This window comes from Trichomycterus rosablanca, chromosome 22, assembly GCF_030014385.1.
Source record: "Trichomycterus rosablanca isolate fTriRos1 chromosome 22, fTriRos1.hap1, whole genome shotgun sequence".
NCBI classification, from domain to species: domain Eukaryota; kingdom Metazoa; phylum Chordata; class Actinopteri; order Siluriformes; family Trichomycteridae; genus Trichomycterus; species Trichomycterus rosablanca.
Window position 1 is genome coordinate 12,347,578 of NC_086009.1, and position 19,415 is coordinate 12,366,992.

At 39.1% G+C, this 19,415-nt stretch overlaps 1 long non-coding RNA gene across 1 annotated transcript in view; it reads right to left on the bottom strand.

Annotated features, from left to right (window-relative positions):
* Positions 1–395: 395 nt before the first annotated feature.
* Positions 396–19,415, bottom strand: part of LOC134300210 (uncharacterized) — a 29,392-nt gene continuing 10,372 nt past the window's right edge. The window contains exons 2-3 of the long non-coding RNA XR_010007333.1: positions 3,900–3,990; positions 396–1,269 (exon numbers count right to left, since the gene is read on the bottom strand). This is a non-coding gene — a long non-coding RNA (uncharacterized LOC134300210). The remainder of the gene's footprint in view (positions 1,270–3,899; positions 3,991–19,415) is intronic.

The window sequence follows — 19,415 nt, forward strand, 5'->3', positions numbered from 1 at the left end:
TTAGTAATTTGTTAAAAAGTTGCAATGCATAATTTCACCTTGTCATTTCTGATGCATGAAATGAGGGGGTATGCTTTTGCCCAGGCTAAATGCCAAAATATTTGCCAATAATCAGAAACGCTTTATAGTCCTGGCATGTGCTTGTAGGCTCAGCAAAATTATTGTTGGCCGCTTTTCAGCAGCGTCTGCCACATGTTTTTATTGCAGATTAAGATATGGCATTCAAGTCAGGTATTAAATAAATAAATACGTCCATATGAAGCGTCTCAAAACAGGCAGATATTTGTGTAGTGTAGCCATGTAAAGTGGTGTGAAATGTACAAATCCAATTCAACAAAAATTGGGACAGTAAGAAAAATGTAAAAACATAGTATGTAATAACATACAGCCAGCAATGATTAGCAAATCGTTTTAGCTGTATTTAGTTAAGGACAAATTAAGTAAGCACTTAAATCACACATTGGATCTCGATGAAGGAAACATTCAAGTTAAAAATCTTCATAATAATGGATAGTGTGGATAGTGTCCTGGAGGATCTCCTCCCAGTCCTGGATCAGGACATCAGTGAGCTCCTGGACAGTCTGTGTTGATAGTTGGCAGCATCGGATGCACTGGTACATCCCAGACGTTCTTAATTGGATTGGGGTCTGGGGAGCATGAGGGCCACTCAGTGGCATTAATGCCTTTGTCATCCAGGAACTGCCTACACACTCTGGCAACATAAGGCCAAACATTGTCATGCACCAGGAGTAACCCAGGGCCCTTTTTGTGGATTTCATCCTGGTACTTAATAGAGTCAGGGTACCGTTGGCATTTTCATGGAGGTTTGTGTGACCCTCTAAGGATTTGCCTCCCCAGATCATAACTGACTTACCACCAAACCTGTCATGCAGGAAGCATAACGTTCACCATGGCATCTCCGAACTCTTTTGTGTCTGTCACATGTACTCAGTCTGAGAAGAGGGTGGCAATGGCAAACCTGCCAATTCTGTTGTTCTCTGGCGAACGCCAATCAAGATCAGTCAGTTTGGTCAGAAACATGCACACCATTAGCCTGCTGGAGGTCATTTTGTAGGGCTCTGGAAGTGCTCCTGCTGTTCCTCCTTGCACAAAGGAGCAGATGCCGGTTTTGCTGCTGGTTTGATGTCTTTCTATACCTTTGTTCAGCTTTTCTCAAATAGCATGTGTCCTGGTATCTTCTCCATGCTCTTGAGACTGTGTTGGGAGACACACCTTCTTGTGTGGCCCATATACATTTTTACATTTATCCTGGAGAAAGGAGGGAAGGAGGGATTAAAGCATGGATGGATGGAAGGATGGATGGCTGGATGGATGAATGGATGAATGGAATAGATAGATAGATAGATAGATAGATAGATAGATAGATAGATAGATAGATAGATAGATAGATAGATAGATAGATAGATAGATAGATAGATAGATAGATAGATAGATAGATAGATAGATAGATAGACAGACAGACAGACAGACAGACTGGGAATAGAGGGCATCAGTTGTTGCTTTGTAAAGGATGTTGTCTGCATGCCAGCATATTAGCTCCAAAATGTTTATGTAACCCTCAGCATAAATGGCGCATTCACAAAGATGCAAGTTTCCCATGACATGGCACCCCATGCTATGACAGACACTGGCTTTTGATCTTTTCATTGGTAATAATTAGGATGGTCATTTTCCCTTTTTCCCAGGGAACATTTTGTCCATGATTAAAAAAAAACAGTTTCAAAGATGGACTTTGTAGTTTGTATTTGATTTGTTTTCCAGTAGAAGTAGAGTCCATCTCAGATAAGGTTGAGGCCAGATAAATTGTAGTTGCAAAGAGTTTTGGGATGTTTTTAGTATAGAGCTTCGGATTTTTTTGTAGTAAGGTTTTACCCTGCATTTGTCAATGCAAAGACTATGTTTACTTGCAAGTTTTTGTTTATTCGTTATAAAAGCACATCATTAAGCTCAATACCATCTATGGCTTGACAGTTAAGGTATTTAATGTTGGTTCTTGGCCCTTACCCACTGAGGTTTCTACTACCCCAAATCAGAAAAGGTTGGGACAGCATGGAAAATGCAAATAATACAAAACACAGAGTTTCTTACTGTTATTTCATTGCAGACAGTATTAACCTGAGATATTTTATGTTTTTTCTGGCCACATTCTCTATTGAGGACAGGTCAGGACTGCAGGCAGGCCAGTCCAGTACTCGTACCCTCTTCTTCCGCAGCCATGCCTTTGTAATGTAAAGGGCAGTGATAGCTCAGTGGTTAAGGTACTGGACTAGCAAACAGAAGGTTGCCGGTTCAAGCCCCGCCACCACCAAGTTGCCACTGTTGGGTCCCTGAGCAAGGCCCTTAACCCTCAATTGCTCATCGTGTTCAGCTCATCATGTAAGTCGCTTCGGATAAAAGCGTCTGCTAAATGCTGAAAATGTAAATGTAATGTGTGCACCATGTGGTTTTGCATTGTCTTGTTGATGAATGCATGCACGTCCATGGAAAAGATGACGTCTTGAAGGCAGCACATTTTGCTCTAAGATCTCAATGTACTTTTCTGCATTAATGCTGCCATCACAGAAGTGTAAATGACCGTTGCCAAGGGCACTGACACAGCCCCATACCATGACAGACCCTGGCTTTTGGACTTGTTGCTGATAACAGTCTGGATGGTCATTTTCGTCTTTGGTCCACAGCACAGGGCGTCCATTTTTTCCAAAAAAGACGTGGAATGCTGATTCATCTGACCACAATACATGTTTCCACTGTGTGATGGTCCATCCTAGATGCCTCCGAGCCCAGAGAAGTCGATGCCGCATCTGGTTAACATAAGGCTTCTTTTTTGCACAGTAAAGTTTTAAGTGGCATTTGTGCATGTAACTCTGTATTGTAGTGCTTGACAAAGGTTTGCCAAAGTAATCCCTCACCCATGTGGTTATATCAGTTAATGTTGAGTGGCGGTTCTTGATGCAGTGCCGTCTGAGGAATCGAAGATCACGGGCGTTCAGCTTAAGCTTGCGTCCTTTGCCTTTACGCACTAAAATTCCTCCCGATTCCTTGAATCTTTTAATGATACTATGCACTGTAGAGGGAGAAATATGCAAATCCCTTCCAATCTTTCTTTGAGGCACATTGTTTTTAAACATTTCAATAATTTTCTCACACATTTGTTGACAAACTGGAGATCCTCTGGCCATCTTTGCTCATCAAGCCTTTCCTGGATGCTGCTTTTATACCAAACTACGATTACAATCACCTGTTGACATCACCTGTTTAAAATCGCATCATTATTTAGTATTTTCACCTCATTACTAGCCTTAAACTGCCCCCGTCCCAACTTTTTGTGTTGCAGGCCAGAAATGCAGTAATGGAGGTATATTAACAAATGAAATGAAGTTGAGCAGATAAAACATGAAATATCTCGGGTTCAAACTGTCTGTAATCAAATAAAAGTCAAAGTAAATGTAAGGAACACTGCATTTTTATTTTATTTGCATTTTCCATACTGTCCCAACTTTTTTCTGATTTGGGGTTGTCTTCTTCTAATCTTTTAATAGTGTTATAAACCAGGAGTGGTGAAATCCCTTAATTTCTTGCAATTGTGGGTTAAGGAAATTTGTTCTTAAGCTGTTAGAATACTGGTGAATCTCATCCCCACCATTATGGCATTTACCTGTTACCTATAACATATCTCACTTATTTACTTTCTAAGCCATCTATCCTAATCAGGGTCACAGGGGGTGCTGGAGCCTATACCAGCTCTCAATAGGTGCAAGGCATACAGAAACACCCTTGACAGGGCGCCTGTCTATCACAGTAACAATTTTTGTTACAATTGAAATCTGAGGTTTTGTATTTGGACTAAAATGCTATTATCTAGTTTTTGATCAAATTACCAAACAGCTTTCAGTTGGACAAAGAAGATGGCAGGATAAGTAGATCAGGCCAAGCCAGCTACCGCAAATACTCCTAGGATCCCCAGCTTCACTGTAACACAGAAATGCAAATGTGGAAAAGGAAATACACAATGGGTCTGTCTGAAAACCTAATGATCTTTTTACATAGGCGACATTTTAAATCCTACGTGGTTCTCAAGAACCCCCTATAATGCTGCCTGCTAAGGTGCCTTATTTTGAAACTATAAAATGGGTGAATAATGAGAGAGCATCCAATGCTTTCTTTGCAGTGTAGGCAATCCCAGAAACTTTTCTCACAAAAATACAAGTATGGCTGACGAATGCAGAGTTCTTTTCAAATGTAAATAAATTATCATTGATTTTTAATTTGTATAAACGTGTATTATTATTATTTTCAAATTCAGACTTGTTGGTGACAATTTAATCGTTTTTGATACACAGTGGGTTGTGCTGCCTCGGCCCATTGGTTTAAATGGTCTGAGGCTAATTGTGTTAGCATAGTAAGTGAAATCTGTGGCTGAGTAGTGCAGCTAAATAATCTGCCTCATAAGTAAGGCATCTCATCTCTTATTAGAATCCTAAGTATGCAGTAGGCAGCAAGACAGCTCACTAGGTTTTCAGACAGACCCAATAAATACAAACATAAGTAGACCCAATCATGAGCTTGGTGGACATTCTATTACAGAGCCATGGTCATTGATATAAAGCGCGATATAAAGGACATTGTGACCCTAGCCAGGTTAAAGCTGAATAGATAAAATCACAAAGCTATTCTAAAGTCAGCATAAGTATCACACATAAGCAGAAATTCAAATGTGTGTAGATGGTAAACTGGGTCATAAGGTTGCTTGTTAATGCCTAATGTCAGGTTTTAGCAAGGGCCTTGTAAACTAGTTCCCATAGATTAATTCTTAAAAATAGAAATATTGATAAATAGAATACTGCTGCTCCAGCATTTAAGGTTCGCCACAGCTGATCTGGCATACTTAATGGCTGCACCACCGAGGCATTATTTTCAAATTACTATATGGAAGGTCACAAAGAAAGGTCATTTACTCTCTCTTAGCTTGTAAAGACATAATTTGACAAGTTTGTGGGGGAACTTCAGTGGCCCTGAGCTAAACCTTAGGGATGAATTTTCATGACATTTTCACAGTATTTCTAAAAGAAAAAAAATATTTAAATAATGTTTGGCATGGGCCTGGGTTGTGATCCCTTGACAGCAACTTTATAGATTTGAATGTATTATTGATTTGAAATGTTAATTATTTATATAGGATGGGATATCCAGTAAAACCAGCATGATAAGATAGCTAAATATTATCTTACATTAGTGTAAAGCTAGCATATTTATTAGCTTTTGTTACAATTTGGGTTAGTAGGAATGGATCTAGGTTTATAAATCACTAAAAATATAACAGTTTGGATTAATATTTCAGTTATTTAAATGCCCCTCGTCTAACTGTAACATTTTTTTTTATTTATACAAGTGACCTCAATCCTGTTTTACACTAAAACTCAACAGTTGGTAAATAAACATATGGTTGGGTCTGAGATTTTTCCAGAAGTAAAAATTGTAAGCAAACATATTCCACTCACTACATTGCGTACAGTTAGGATCCCTGCGTGTTCCCATCAATTGTTGAAAACCCCCACCCGTAAATGTATGTAATTTTCTCACATTTCTTTGTTCAGTATGCAGTGATCAGTCATGCTTTACGAAGTTTGTTTTATTTGCCAAGATGTTTTCATTAATTAAGCTTAAGTGGTGTATTTCTGATGATCAGATTGAAATAAATGACTTGTAAATTACATAAGTTTGGAGGGTGTATGCTGACTGTAACTGTAATTACTTTAATAACAATCTGTCTTTATCTTTATCTTGTCTCCAGTCACCAACTTGACCCGTGGTGGACTGGCAACCTGTCCGGGGTGTTTCCTGCTTTTTACCAAATGAATCAAATGAAGACAATGAATGAATCAATGAATGAATCACCAACTCCAAATATGGCAACAGTTTACTCATTCAGCCAGAAATATTGAGATGTTCCTTCTTCCCACCATTGTTGGCCTTGGCTTGCTCATAGTGGGGTTTGGTCTTGGAATCTGTACAGTTGCTTCAGTGTAGCTGTAAAAAAGTCCTATACAAATACATTTGAATTTCAATTTAAATAATGTGTCAACCTAAATGAACAAAAACTACACATTTGGCCAATATGTTGAGTTCTTGCCTAAGCACACTGCAATGTGCTAAAGTTACATATATAATGTATATATACATTATATATAATGTTATCACATTGTCACATTTAAAAAAATAGTTACTTCACATTTGTGATTAATATTAAGCTAGCTAGTTAGCACAGGACAATGGTGCAGTGGGTTGTGCTGTCGCCTCACAGCAAGAAAGTCCTGGTTCCTTTCTGTGTGGATTTTGCATGTTCTTTCTGTGTCTGTGTGGGTTTCCTCCATGTGCGCTGGTTTCCTCCCACAAGGCCGAAGACTAAAGCTTGTAAAATTAAAGCTTCTAAAAATTGCATTAAATTTGTGTGTGTGTGTGTGTGTGTCTGCCCTGAAATGGACTGCTGATTTGTCCAGAGTGTTTCCTGCCATTCACCCAATTAATCAGACCCACAGCTACCCTGAGAATGATAATGCGGTGGTAAAACAGACAATGAGTTAATGAATAGTTAGCTAACTCACTGTGACATAATACACTTTTAATTTAAGTAATATAGGTATTAAAATAAAAATAATTATTTTAAACTCTGCTAGGTTTGTGCTTATTTTATGAATTTGTTGGTAAATAAGCTCGGATTTCTGCAGGGAAAGTATGGTCTTCAAAAACAACTTGAGGTGGGTGACCTAAAGTTGTAAAACATGCTGAAATAAAGGAAAGACCCGAATGTGTTGTGTTTTGAACACATTAATGCTGGCTGTTGCTGGTCACTGGCATGCATCAGCTCTTTAAAAGTACAAGATAAAACTGCATTACTTAATTGTAATGGCATTTATTAATTATTGCAAATTAGTCTTTGTTACAATGAATTAATCAAAGCAAGATCAAAGCAATTATTTTTCTCTTTTTTGCATTTTTTTTGCATCTTTCCAATTCTCCTCCCAATCTCCATTTCCATTCCTTTCTACTACTGCCAACAGGCCCCCTCAAATACATGTGCAGCCAACTGCTTCTTTTCACCTGCAAGAGTCGAATTTGTATGGGGCTCAGTCTCGCGCATGGAGAGTCACACACTGATCTCCATTATCCCCTGTCTCTGTGCAAGCGCCATCAATCGGCCAGCAGAGGTCGGTATTGCAGCAGTTATGAGGAATTCCCTCTGGCATCCACCCTACGAACGAGCCATTCATGTCCATGTAGGCGCCCAGCCTGCCGATAGCAGAGCTGAGATTTGAATTCATGAGTTATAGATGTCAACTCTGGTGTGCTGCACCTTACATTTAAGTGACTTATGACTAAATACAATTTAAGCATTTGAGGGTTAAAGGCCTCACTTAGAGGCCCAACAGTGGCAACTTGGTAGTGGTAGTAGTCCAGTGCCTTAACCACTGAGGTAAGATTACCATTTTCTCTCTGTCTTTCTTTATCTATGTGTTAAATAGCTTTTGTGCATATAGTACAATGTAAATAGGCAAATGTATTGAAGAAAACTTTCTAAATGACAGAAGAGTCTTAAAGAACTGTATGCATGATTTTACCAGAGAACTGCTTTCACTGACATTGAAGTGAACAGTTAAAAATATAGTGACTATATTTTAGTCAGCCACTAACTATGTTCTACATCCTCTCCGTGTATTGTGTTGTGAGATTGTGTGTGAAGGAAGGGGACTTCCACACTGCGAGGTATTAATATCTTCACGAGTCGATGCCTGCGTATGTAGCTTCTCTGCCAGTACATGAACAGAGGAAGTACATGACCTCAGTACACCTCCTAAAGTGTTCCCCACCTTTAACGATGATTACAGTAGACTCACACAAACACACTAACACATACACACAACTGCACATAACCAAACACGGAAATGGCAATATTAAAAAAACACAAACTTAACCAATATATTTAATACTAATTATACACAGATCTCATTATTATTTTATAGAAATCAACAGATCTCAAGAGAAAAGACAAGATACAGGTGTGTTCATAATTTGTCTTTCCTTTTCCTATTGAGCGTCACATCCCCGCCAGTGCAATGTTCTTCCTGTTTACATGGCAACTTCCTGTGACCTGTCATCCTCGACCGTTGGCTCAACCTAATTAGACACTTCAAGTCCTCTTAAAATGATTGTGGAAAAAAGGTAGCTAGACAGACATTTCCATATATGGATGGGCATACAAATGAATAATACAGGAATACATAATGCAATACACAGGGAATGCTACACACTAAAAAATCCACAATCAGTTGTAAAAGAAATATACTGGTAATTTAAACTACAGTAAGTAATTATAGCAGGTGGAATGGGCAATTTTATCCACATGTTTTATCCACATAACATGCAGGATACATTTAATTTTAAAATAAACACAGTCAATAGAATGGCATATAAATTTAAGAGATTTTTTACTCTCAACTTGTTAGTGTCATAGGACGATATTATTTCAGAACATAAGTTAGTTGAACTTGTGTGTATTTATTTTACTGTAAAGTTAAAATGTCCAGAAGCAATATAATTTCAGTTGAAGCCATTATGCCAAAATTAGAAAACAGCATAAAGAGCACATGGTTTAAAAAAAATCATGTTGCAGCGGGCACTACTGAGATCTAAACTGAAGGCAATATAAGCACTAAAACTATTTATAAAATGGGTTTTAATGGCCAAGCATCTGCATACAACCCTAAGATCACTATTCACAATGCCATGTCCTGACTGAAGTGACAGAAGCACACCACCATTAGACTCTGGAGAAGCTGAAATTCTGTGACTTAAATAATCTAGTTTTATTAATGCCAAGAGAATGCTACCTGTGCAAATACTTATTTATTGGTTGATAATCTTGACTCAATGGTCAAGATTAGGTCAGGAAATTTTAGGATTGTAAGACACCTAATTCAAAAGGGAAAAATCTTAATTTCACAGCCTAGGTCCTAGTTTACCTAGGACTGGCCAATGGTTCGAATCATGGGGGGAACTGGGAGGGTCTGAAAATCCCAGATAATACTAGGACCCATATTTGTCATATTTGTTAATATCTATCTATCTATCTATCTGTCTGTCTGTCTGTCTGTCTGTCTGTCTGTCTGTCTGTATGTATGTATGTATGTATTTGTTTGTTTATTAGGATTTTAACGTCATGTTTTACACTTTGGTTACATTCATGACAGGAACGGTAGTTACTCATTACACAAGGTTCATCATTTCCAAAGGTTATATTGAACATGGTCATGGATAATTTAGTGTCTCCAATTCACCTCACTTGCATGTCTATATGTGTGTATATATATATATATATATATATATATATATATATATATATATATACATATATACAGTATATATATATATATATATATATATATATATACAGTGTATCACAAAAGTGAGTACACCCCTCACATTTCTGCAAATATTTTATTATATATTTTCATGGGACAACACTATAGAAATAAAACTTGGATATAACTTAGAGTAGTCAGTGTACAACTTGTATAGCAGTGTAGATTTACTGTCTTCTGAAAATAATTCAACACACAGCCATTGATGTCTAAATGGCTGGCAACATAAGTGAGTACACCCCACAGTGAACATGTCCAAATTGTGCCCAAAGTGTCAATATTTTGTGTGACCACCATTATTATCCAGCACTGCCTTAACCCTCCTGGGCATGGAATTCACCAGAGCTGCACAGGTTGCTACTGGAATCCTCTTCCACTCCTCCATGATGACATCACGGAGCTGGTGGATGTTAGACACCTTGAACTCCTCCACCTTCCACTTGAGGATGCGCCACAGGTGCTCAATTGGGTTTAGTCCATCACCTTTACCTTCAGCTTCAGCAGTGTAGATTTACTGTCTTCTGAAAATAACTCAACACACAGCCATTAATGTCTTAATAGCTGGCAACATAAGTGAGTACACCCCACAGTGAACATGTCCAAATTGTGCCCAAATGTGTCGTTGTCCCTCCCTGGTGTCATGTGTCAAGGTCCCAGGTGTAAATGGGGAGCAGGGCTGTTAAATTTGGTGTTTTGGGTACAATTCTCTCATACTGGCCACTGGATATTCAACATGGCACCTCATGGCAAAGAACTCTCTGAGGATGTGAGAAATAGAATTGTTGCTCTCCACAAAGATGGCCTGGGCTATAAGAAGATTGCTAACACCCTGAAACTGAGCTACAGCATGGTGGCCAAGGTCATACAGCGGTTTTCCAGGACAGGTTCCACTCGGAACAGGCTTCGCCAGGGTCGACCAAAGAAGTTGAGTCCATGTGTTCGGCGACATATCTAGAGGTTGGCTTTAAAAAATAGACACATGAGTGCTGCCAGCATTGCTGCAGAGGTTGAAGACGTGGGAGGTCAGCCTGTCAGTGCTCAGACCATACACCGCACACTGCATCAACTCGGTCTGCATGGTCGTCATCCCAGAAGGAAGCTGACGCACAAGAAAGCCAGCAAACAGTTTGCTGAAAACAAGCAGTCCAAGAACATGGATTACTGGAATGCCCTGTGGTCTGACGAGACCAAGATAAACTTGTTTGGCTCAGATGGTGTCCAGCATGTGTGGCGGCGCCCTGGTGAGAAGTACCAAGACAACTGTATCTTGCCTACAGTCAAGCATGGTGGTGGTAGCATCATGGTCTTGGGCTGCATGAGTGTTGCTGGCACTGAGTGTTGCTGGCACCAACAGGATAACGACCCCAAACACAACCTCCAAGATGACAACTGCCTTGCTGAGGAAGCTGAAGGTAAAGGTGATGGACTAAACCCAATTGAGCACCTGTGGTGCATCCTCAAGTGGAAGGTGGAGGAGTTTAAGGTGTCTAACATCCACCAGCTCCGTGATGTCATCATGGAGGAGTGGAAGAGGATTCCAGTAGCAACCTGTGCAGCTCTGGTGAATTCCATGCCCAGGAGGGTTAAGGCAGTGATAATAATGGTGGTCACACAAAATATTGACACTTTAGGCACAATTTGGACATGTTAACTGTGGGGTGTACTCACTTATGTTGCCAGCCATTTAGACATTAATGGCTGTGTGTTGAGTTATTTTCAGAAGACAGTAAATCTACACTGCTATACAAGTTGTACACTGACTACTCTAAGTTATATCCAAGTTTCATGTCTATAGTGTCGTCCCATGAAAAGATATAATAAAATATTTGCAGAAATGTGAGGGGTGTACTCACTTTTGTGATACACTGTATATATACTGCCTGGCCAAAAAAAAGGTCACCACCTGGATTTAACTAAGCAAATAGGTAAGAGCCTCCCATTGGATAATTACTGCATGGGTGATTATGTTTCAGCTGGCAACAAGTTATTTAACTATAACTGATGCAGTGAGTAGTGTTTGTTAAACAACCATGTTGAAAGACATCCTGTGGTCGTGGAAAAGATGTTTATCTGTTTCAGAAGGGTCAAATTATTGGCATGCATCAAGCAGAGAAAACATCTAAGGAGAAGCTGAAACTACTAAAATCGGGTTAAGAACTGTCCAGCGCATTATTAAAAAGTGGAAGGACAGTGGGGAAACATCATCTTCGAGGAAGGAATGTGGTCGGAAAAAAATCTTGAATGATCGTGATCGGCGATCACTTAAACGTTTGGTGAAATCAAATGGTAGAAAAACTTCAGTAGAACTCAGGGATATGTTTAATAGTAAAAGTAAGAGCATTTCCACACTCACAATGTGACAGTGTCAGTGACAACTGGCAAAAACGGCTTCAGTTTGCTAGGGGGCATAAAGATTGGACTCTGGAGCAATGGAAGAAGGTCATGTGGTCTGATGTGATGGGTGCATCAGGGTAAGAAGAGAGGCGGCTGAAGTTATGCACCCATCGTGCCTAGTGCCTACCGTACAAGCCTGTGGGGGCAGTGCTATGATCTGGGGTTGCTGCAGTTGGTCAGGTCTAGGTTCAGCAACGTAATGTGCCCAAAGAATGAGGTCAGCTGACTACCTGAATATACTGAACGACCAGGTTATTCCATCAATGGATTTTTTTCTTCCCTGATGACACGGGCATATTCCAAGATGACAATGCCAGGATTCATCGGGCTCAAATTGTGAAAGAGTGGTTCAGGGAGCATGAGACATCATATTCACACATGGATTGGCCACCACAGAGTCCAGACCTGAACCTCATTGAGAATCTTTGGGATGTGCTGGAGAAGACTTTGCACAGTGGTCCAAATCTCCCATCATCAATACAAGATCTTGGGGAAAAATTAATGCAACTCTGGACAGAAATAAATGTTGTGACATTGCAGAAGCTTGTGGAAACGATGCCACAGCATGCCGTAATCAAAGCTAAAGGCGGTCCAACCAAATATTAGAGTGTGTGACCTTTTTTTTGGCCAGGCAGTGTATATACGTATAGATAGATAGATAGATAGATAGATAGATAGATAGATAGATAGATAGATAGATAGATAGATAGATAGATAGATAGATAGATAGATAGATAGATAGATAGATAGATAGATAGATAGATAGATAGATAGATAGATAGATAGATAGATAGATAGATAGATAGATAGATGTCTACCCCTTCCCCCACCTCCCCAACTGTCATTGTATTCACACTCTGGCATGGCCTACACACCTGGCACACGTTGGATTAACTACATTGCAACTGCAAAGCCAGGACTTAGCTACAGTCTTTTAAAAAACCTTTCAAGTGGAGTGAAGACAAAGTGCAAAGTGGAAACACTTCAAATTAGTAGCACAAGTTTTAACTTGGCTTGTATGTGGTCACATATGTAAAAATACTGAATCTAAAGCTACACTCGGGAAGAACTGTATTTGCATCTGTACAGCCTCTGGCATAATGAACCACACAGAAACTGGGGCTGAGCTTTTTTTTTTTTTACTTTACCCTGTTGTGTCTTCTCCTGCAGCACCACTGTTTTGTCAAATCACAAACAGAAAGTAGAGTGTGTGGGAACAATGTGTGCTGTCTGTTATTCTCATGGTGCTCAGAGGGGTCTTGACTGGCCTACTTTAACCCACTGGCCCCACTAGAAGACAAGACAAAAGGCCTGGACATTAAACAACACTTCAACTCCATGATGCAGGATTCTTCACTAAGCTTTAGGGTTTCCATGCATGCTTTGTGTAATGTTTAAAGCTTCCTGTGTCTAAACTCTCAGTGTATGTTAAACAGCAATTTAGAAACTACTTGATTCAGGTTGTAGTTATGTTCTGTATGTTGTCGTGTAGGTGAGAGTAAAACACTTATCAGTATAAGTGCTCTTTATCTATCTGTACATGCTTTACTCACACAGTTCTTACACTGCACTAGTGTGACAAAGCCTTAAATATACAGTACATTAAATATAATATATAAAAAGTTATCCAACACTTTTTTGTGTGACAAAAAATGAATTTACCCTCCACTTTTATGAGCAACAAATGCCAGCAAAAGCTTTTGATAATGATCTGAATATCAGGCCACTGTAAAGGTACCACTGTAAATGAATTTTTTTGCAGAATTGCTCCAATTTTGCCAGATTGGAGGGCTTTCGAATATGAACTGCCTGTTTAATGGGATTTAGTACTGTCAACAGGCCATGCCAAAACCTAAATCTTGTTACTTTTGAGCAATTAAATGGTTGCATTGATCTTGTATTTCAAATTAATGTCATTACATTACTAAATTGTGTATCAGATTACAGATTGATGACCAATTCTCCAAATTAATTAGTCTGGTAAAGAGCAGAGCGCAGAATTCATGGTTCAATACCAACTGTGGTGTGCAGAAAGCATAAATCAGCAAAGTATCCTCATATTATTAAAGCAAACTTTATTATATCAGATATATCAAAGAACAGCAAGGTTTGCAATTGCTTAAATGATTGTTTGGGATCTTTTAGGACTTTAAGAAGTTGCTCTTAAATTTTTGGCAGGCCAGACAAGAAATACTCATCACTGTTCCAAGTTTTCTTAATTTGGAGATAATGGTACTTGCTGTGGTTTAAGTCCCAGAGTTTAAGAAACTTGGTTTGTCATCTTTTCCAGGCATAATAGATTTTGTAACATTCATACTTCTTCTTCAGTTATACAGTGATACCTTAAAACTCATCGTCAATTGGTTCTGGGAGTGAAGTTTAAAAGGCGTTGAGTTTATAGGTATTTTTTCCCATAAGGATGTATGGGAAACCTGTTAATGCTTTCCATGGTCCCGTGGAACTGCATATATTTTAGGCTTATGTAAAATACTGGGGTTGTTTTTACACTTATACACTGAAAATAACACAAACATAATATAAAAAACAATAAAAATGAATAACAAATACAATAAAACCTGCACCTTACCTGTACTTATGAGCAGTAATAATTAAGAGAGGTTTAGTGTTTCTTTGTCGTTCTTTTAATACATTAAGTCACATTAAGCTTTTTTTTAAAGATAAGCATTTTACACTCTCTCGGAAAAGCTGATTCTCGCAATTTTTTAGAAATTCAAGCTGTAACAAGTTTAAAAGTGAAACAAGAGAAAAATCCAGCTAAACACAGATACATGTGGATGCTTTCAGAGTGAATTTGATGATTATTCCACACAAATGCAGATTCGTCTCATATTTGCACGTTTTACCGCACCGCTCAAGCCGAGCGCTAAACAAAGCAGCAGTCGCACACACGTTAAGTTTAAGGGAAACGTTGACTTTGAGTTTAGGGGACGTTGAGTTACAAGGTACCACTGTATTTATTTTGATTGCGGCATGGTGTGCTGCTTGTTAAAAAATTTGAATGTACTTCACATTGCTAGTTCTTTTTTAAATCATGTGTCTTGTCTTTTAAAGTGGCTAGTAATAAATGGCTTTTTTCCATTTGAGGGTGAGAGGAGGAGGATGCTTTTGTTGCCTAAGGCACTGGATTAGTAATCAAAAGGTTGCCAGGTTGCCACTATTAGGCCCTTGAGCAAGGCCCTTAACCCTCAATTACTTAGACAGTATACTGTCACAGTACTGTAAGTCGCTTTGGATAAAAGCATTCACCAAATGCCAAAAAATGTACAGTAACTGTAAATGCTCACTAGTGGGTGGCACCATAGAATGGTCAGGAGGTAGGGCAGCTGTCCAGGTTCAGGCCTAGGCCAGGATCTGCTCCTGACCCAGGATCGGTTAAAGCACTTGTTCATGCTGCCCTAGTATGGTCCCTAGTGTTTAATGGCCCTAGTCTTCAAGGATCATTGGTGACGACTGGCAAGCAGATGGCTTTATCACAAAGCTGATTCAGTTTAATAAGGTGCAATAGTGAAACAAATAATTGTTACACTTTAAAAGAGTGCATGCAAAAGTAATTAGGAAATTAAAGAGCTTGCTTTACAAAAGAAGCAGTAACTAAAGTGTTATAATGACATAATAAAAATGTATTGCTGCATCCAAGGGGGAATGCAAAAGTGACCATCACCCTGCATTGCTTTTTTTTTTATATTTGGCTGTTCTTATTTTCCATTGAGTTAGCTAATGAAAGCTAATAGTTAGCTTATGTAAACTAATGTAGGTTTTCCTCCTTATAGGGTCACATGCTTTGTCAGCAAACCTTTAGGGATTAAATCTTGTATTTTTATGCTAACAATATCTAGTGCTTCATGCCCCCTGTGCTACAAGTAATGACATTAATATGTTACTACAAAAACTTTTTGCATTTCATTACTTACTCATTTAAAAGGAAGAAATGTTTGGGACCCAATGTAACAACTTGGATTCATCCAACAACCTGCCATATTTAGCTTTTTTCCTGCCACCACATGCTGCTGGTTTTCCCATCTCCTCCTTATTTGCTATAGCTTCCTGCTTGCCAGCAGACCTCCAGGTGCCTTCCTGTGCCATGCTGCACAGGGCAGGATTCTCACAATTCTCTAATAAATAAAGTCCAATTATTATTCCTCATCATCATTAATGCAGAGTTATTTGTTACATTTGTTTCAGACACTGTTTATTCATTACTCTCACACCAAAGCACAGAAATCTTCTATTTTACTTCCTTATTCCTCTTAGCTTCATATTTAACCCTCCTGTTTCTCTTCACTCCTGTCCAGCATTCACTGCAAAATCTCTGTCCTCACTATCCAACAATAACACATCACGCTGATTTCCTCCACACAGGGGAACAATAGAAGGATAGCTTTGATGGTATGCGGGAGTTTGTAATAGGTGCACACCAGTCTTTTTTGAAATATTTCACTGTACACCATTAACTACACAATGCAAGCCGAGGTGGGAAGTAACTACATATGAGTTTTACTATTAGTATCATTAATACACTATTAGTATATTAGTGTACTAGTATATACTATTACAATATGTACAGTACTATTGGTAATGTTAATATTTACTTCTAGTACTTTTAATATACTATTATGATTAGTATCATCTGTCGTTCTTCTGGCTGATACTTTCATTTAAACTATGAACTCGTAATACAGAAAAAATTGGGACAGTATGGAAAATGCAAATAAAATACATAAAAAAATAAAAAACAGTCTGAACCCAAGATATTTCATGTTTTGTCTGCTCAACTTTATTTCATTTGTTAATATACCTCCATTCCTGCATTTTGGGCCTGCAACACATTCTAAAAAAGTTGGGACGAAGGCAATTTAGGGCTAGAAATGAGGTGAAAAAACTAAATAATGATGTGATTCCAATCAGGTGATGTCAACAGGTGATTGTAATCATGGTTTGGTACAAAAGCAGCATCCAGGAAAGGCTGAGTCTTTGATGAGCAAGGTTGACCAGACGATCTCCAGTTTGTCAACAAATTCATGAGAAAATGATTGAAATGTTTAAAAACAATGTACCTTAAAGAAGGATTGAAAGGGATTTGCATATTTCTCCCTCTACAGTGCATAATATCATTAACGATTTAAGGAATCAGGAGAAATTTCAGTGCGTAAAGGCCAAGGGCGCAAACCTAAGATGAACGCCTGTGATCTTTAATCCCTTAGACGACACTGCATCAAGAACCGCCACTCAACAATAGCTGATATAACCACATGAATGAGGGATTACTTTGGCAAACCTTTGTCAAGCACTACAACACAGAGTTACATGCACAAATGCCTCAAAACTTTATTGTGCAAAAAAGAAGCCTTATGTTAACCATGTCCAGAAGCGGCGTCGACTTCTCAGGGCTCGGCGGCATCAAGAATGGACCATCACACAGTGGAAACGTGTATTGTGGTCAGATGAATCAGCATTCCATGTCTTTTTTGTAAAAACATGGATGCCATGTGCTCCGAACCAAAGACGAAAAGGATCATCCAGACTTATCAGCAACCAAGTCCAAAAGCCAGGGTCTGTCATGGTATGAGGTTGTGTCAGTGCCCTTGGCAAAGGTAATTTACACTTCTGTGATGGCAGCATTAATGCAGAAAAATACACTGAGATCTTAGAGCAACATACACCGATCAGCCATAACATTAAAACCACCTCCTTGTTTCTACTCACACTGTCCATTTTATCAGCTCAACTTACCATATAAAAGCACTTTGTAGTTCTACAATTACTGACTGTAGTACATCTATTTTTCTACATGCTTTGTTTGCCACGTATTCTTCAATGGTGAGGACCCCCACAGGACCACCACAGAGCAGGTATTATTTAGATTTTGGATCATTCTCAGCACTGCAGTGACACTGACATGGTGGTGGTGTGTCAGTAAGTGTTGTGCTAGTATGGATATTTGTAAATATCACCTTATAATTTGATGACTGCAACAGACTCAAATATAAGCCAGGGGCAAAAAGAGCTAAATGTTTATAGAATATTCAAGTTACATAGTTCACAAATTCACATTTCACAATGAGTAAGAAAATTAATTATAGGAGGTGGTATCATGGGTATAAATGGAGGATTCATGAAGGGCTCAGTCTTTGCAAGTATAGATGCTTTTTTTTTAATGCATTTTCTCCCCATTTTCCTGCAGATTTAGTGCACTCAGTTTTGTCCTCCACTGCTGGGAGATACCAGATTGCATCCAAGGAGAGCACGTCGCTGCACACGCCTCTTCCGTCACATGCACAGCCCTCCTCTTCTCGCCCCTGCATTCTGCTCTGGCGTCTCTTCTGCCAATCAGGGTCCCTACACAGCACATGAAGACCCACCCACCCACACATAGTCTGGCCCCCACCCTGCAGATACAGTGGCCAATTAGTATCTGCTGCAGGTGCTGCCAATTATGCCCGCCAGATGGCGCCTAGCCGACCGGTGGCAACACCGAGTTTCTGAACTCCTCGGTTGCTGGTGTGCTAGCGGAATATCCCGCTACGGCACCTGGACACCTGTATAGATGAATTTTTAATGCTGATTGCAAATATTTCACCATCTAACATACATAACATTATGAAAACATTCTGTGAAGGGAATCTTAAGAAATCTCAGTCAATGTAGAGTAAGGCCAGTAATCACTGTTCAATGGGCATAACCTTCAAACCCTCAGACAATGTTGCATGAGAAACCTTCATGCCACTGTGATAAGTACGGTGACATGGGCTCTGGAGTCTTGTATACTAGATTTGAGCAGCTTAAATCTTGTGTACAGCAATAATAGGCAAAAATTCCACTTGCTAAACTGCAACAATTCATTTCTTCAATTCCAAATGATTAAAATGTAAAAAAAAAAAAAAAAAAAAACATGCCTCTTTTTTGAGTGTATTGCAGGCATCAAATTCTACATTTGTTTTCATTTAACAAATAGAATAAAGTATAGCACTGAAAACACAAAAAATCTTTTTTTGTCTTTTTGTCTGTTAGCAAACTGTGTGTCACTTATTAAAATGTTTTGCCACTTAGATACCAGACGCAAAGTGATAAAAGCAATAGGATGTCCAACAAGCTCATGGTCAGGGGTCCCCACAATTTTGGTCATTCAGTGTTGTATTTTTTTCTTTTGTTTAGCTGGTGTTGGTGGTTTGGGGTTTGTGGACTCAAGGATAGGAGCATTTGGACCAAAGGGCAGTTGAGTATAATTTTAGTGAAAGAGGACAAATAGAGCTTCTTACACAGGGGCCCTCAGTTTTTCCTGATGTGTTACTCATAACCATGACACTCTCACTTTCTCTCATTCTCTCAATGCTTTCATTTATTCTGGTAGACAGAAATGCCCTCTCCAGGTCATCACTGTGTTGGTATCCAGGTTGCCTATAGCAACAGCACCATTGCCCCTCTCGATCCCTTTTGTTCATACATCTGACAGAAAGGAAGAAAAGGGGGACAGATAGAGAGGAGTAGATTGGTGGTGGTAGAGTGCGTGGGCGGAGGATGGAAAGGAAAAATTAGTCACGCAAATGCCAACAAGAGCATGTGCAC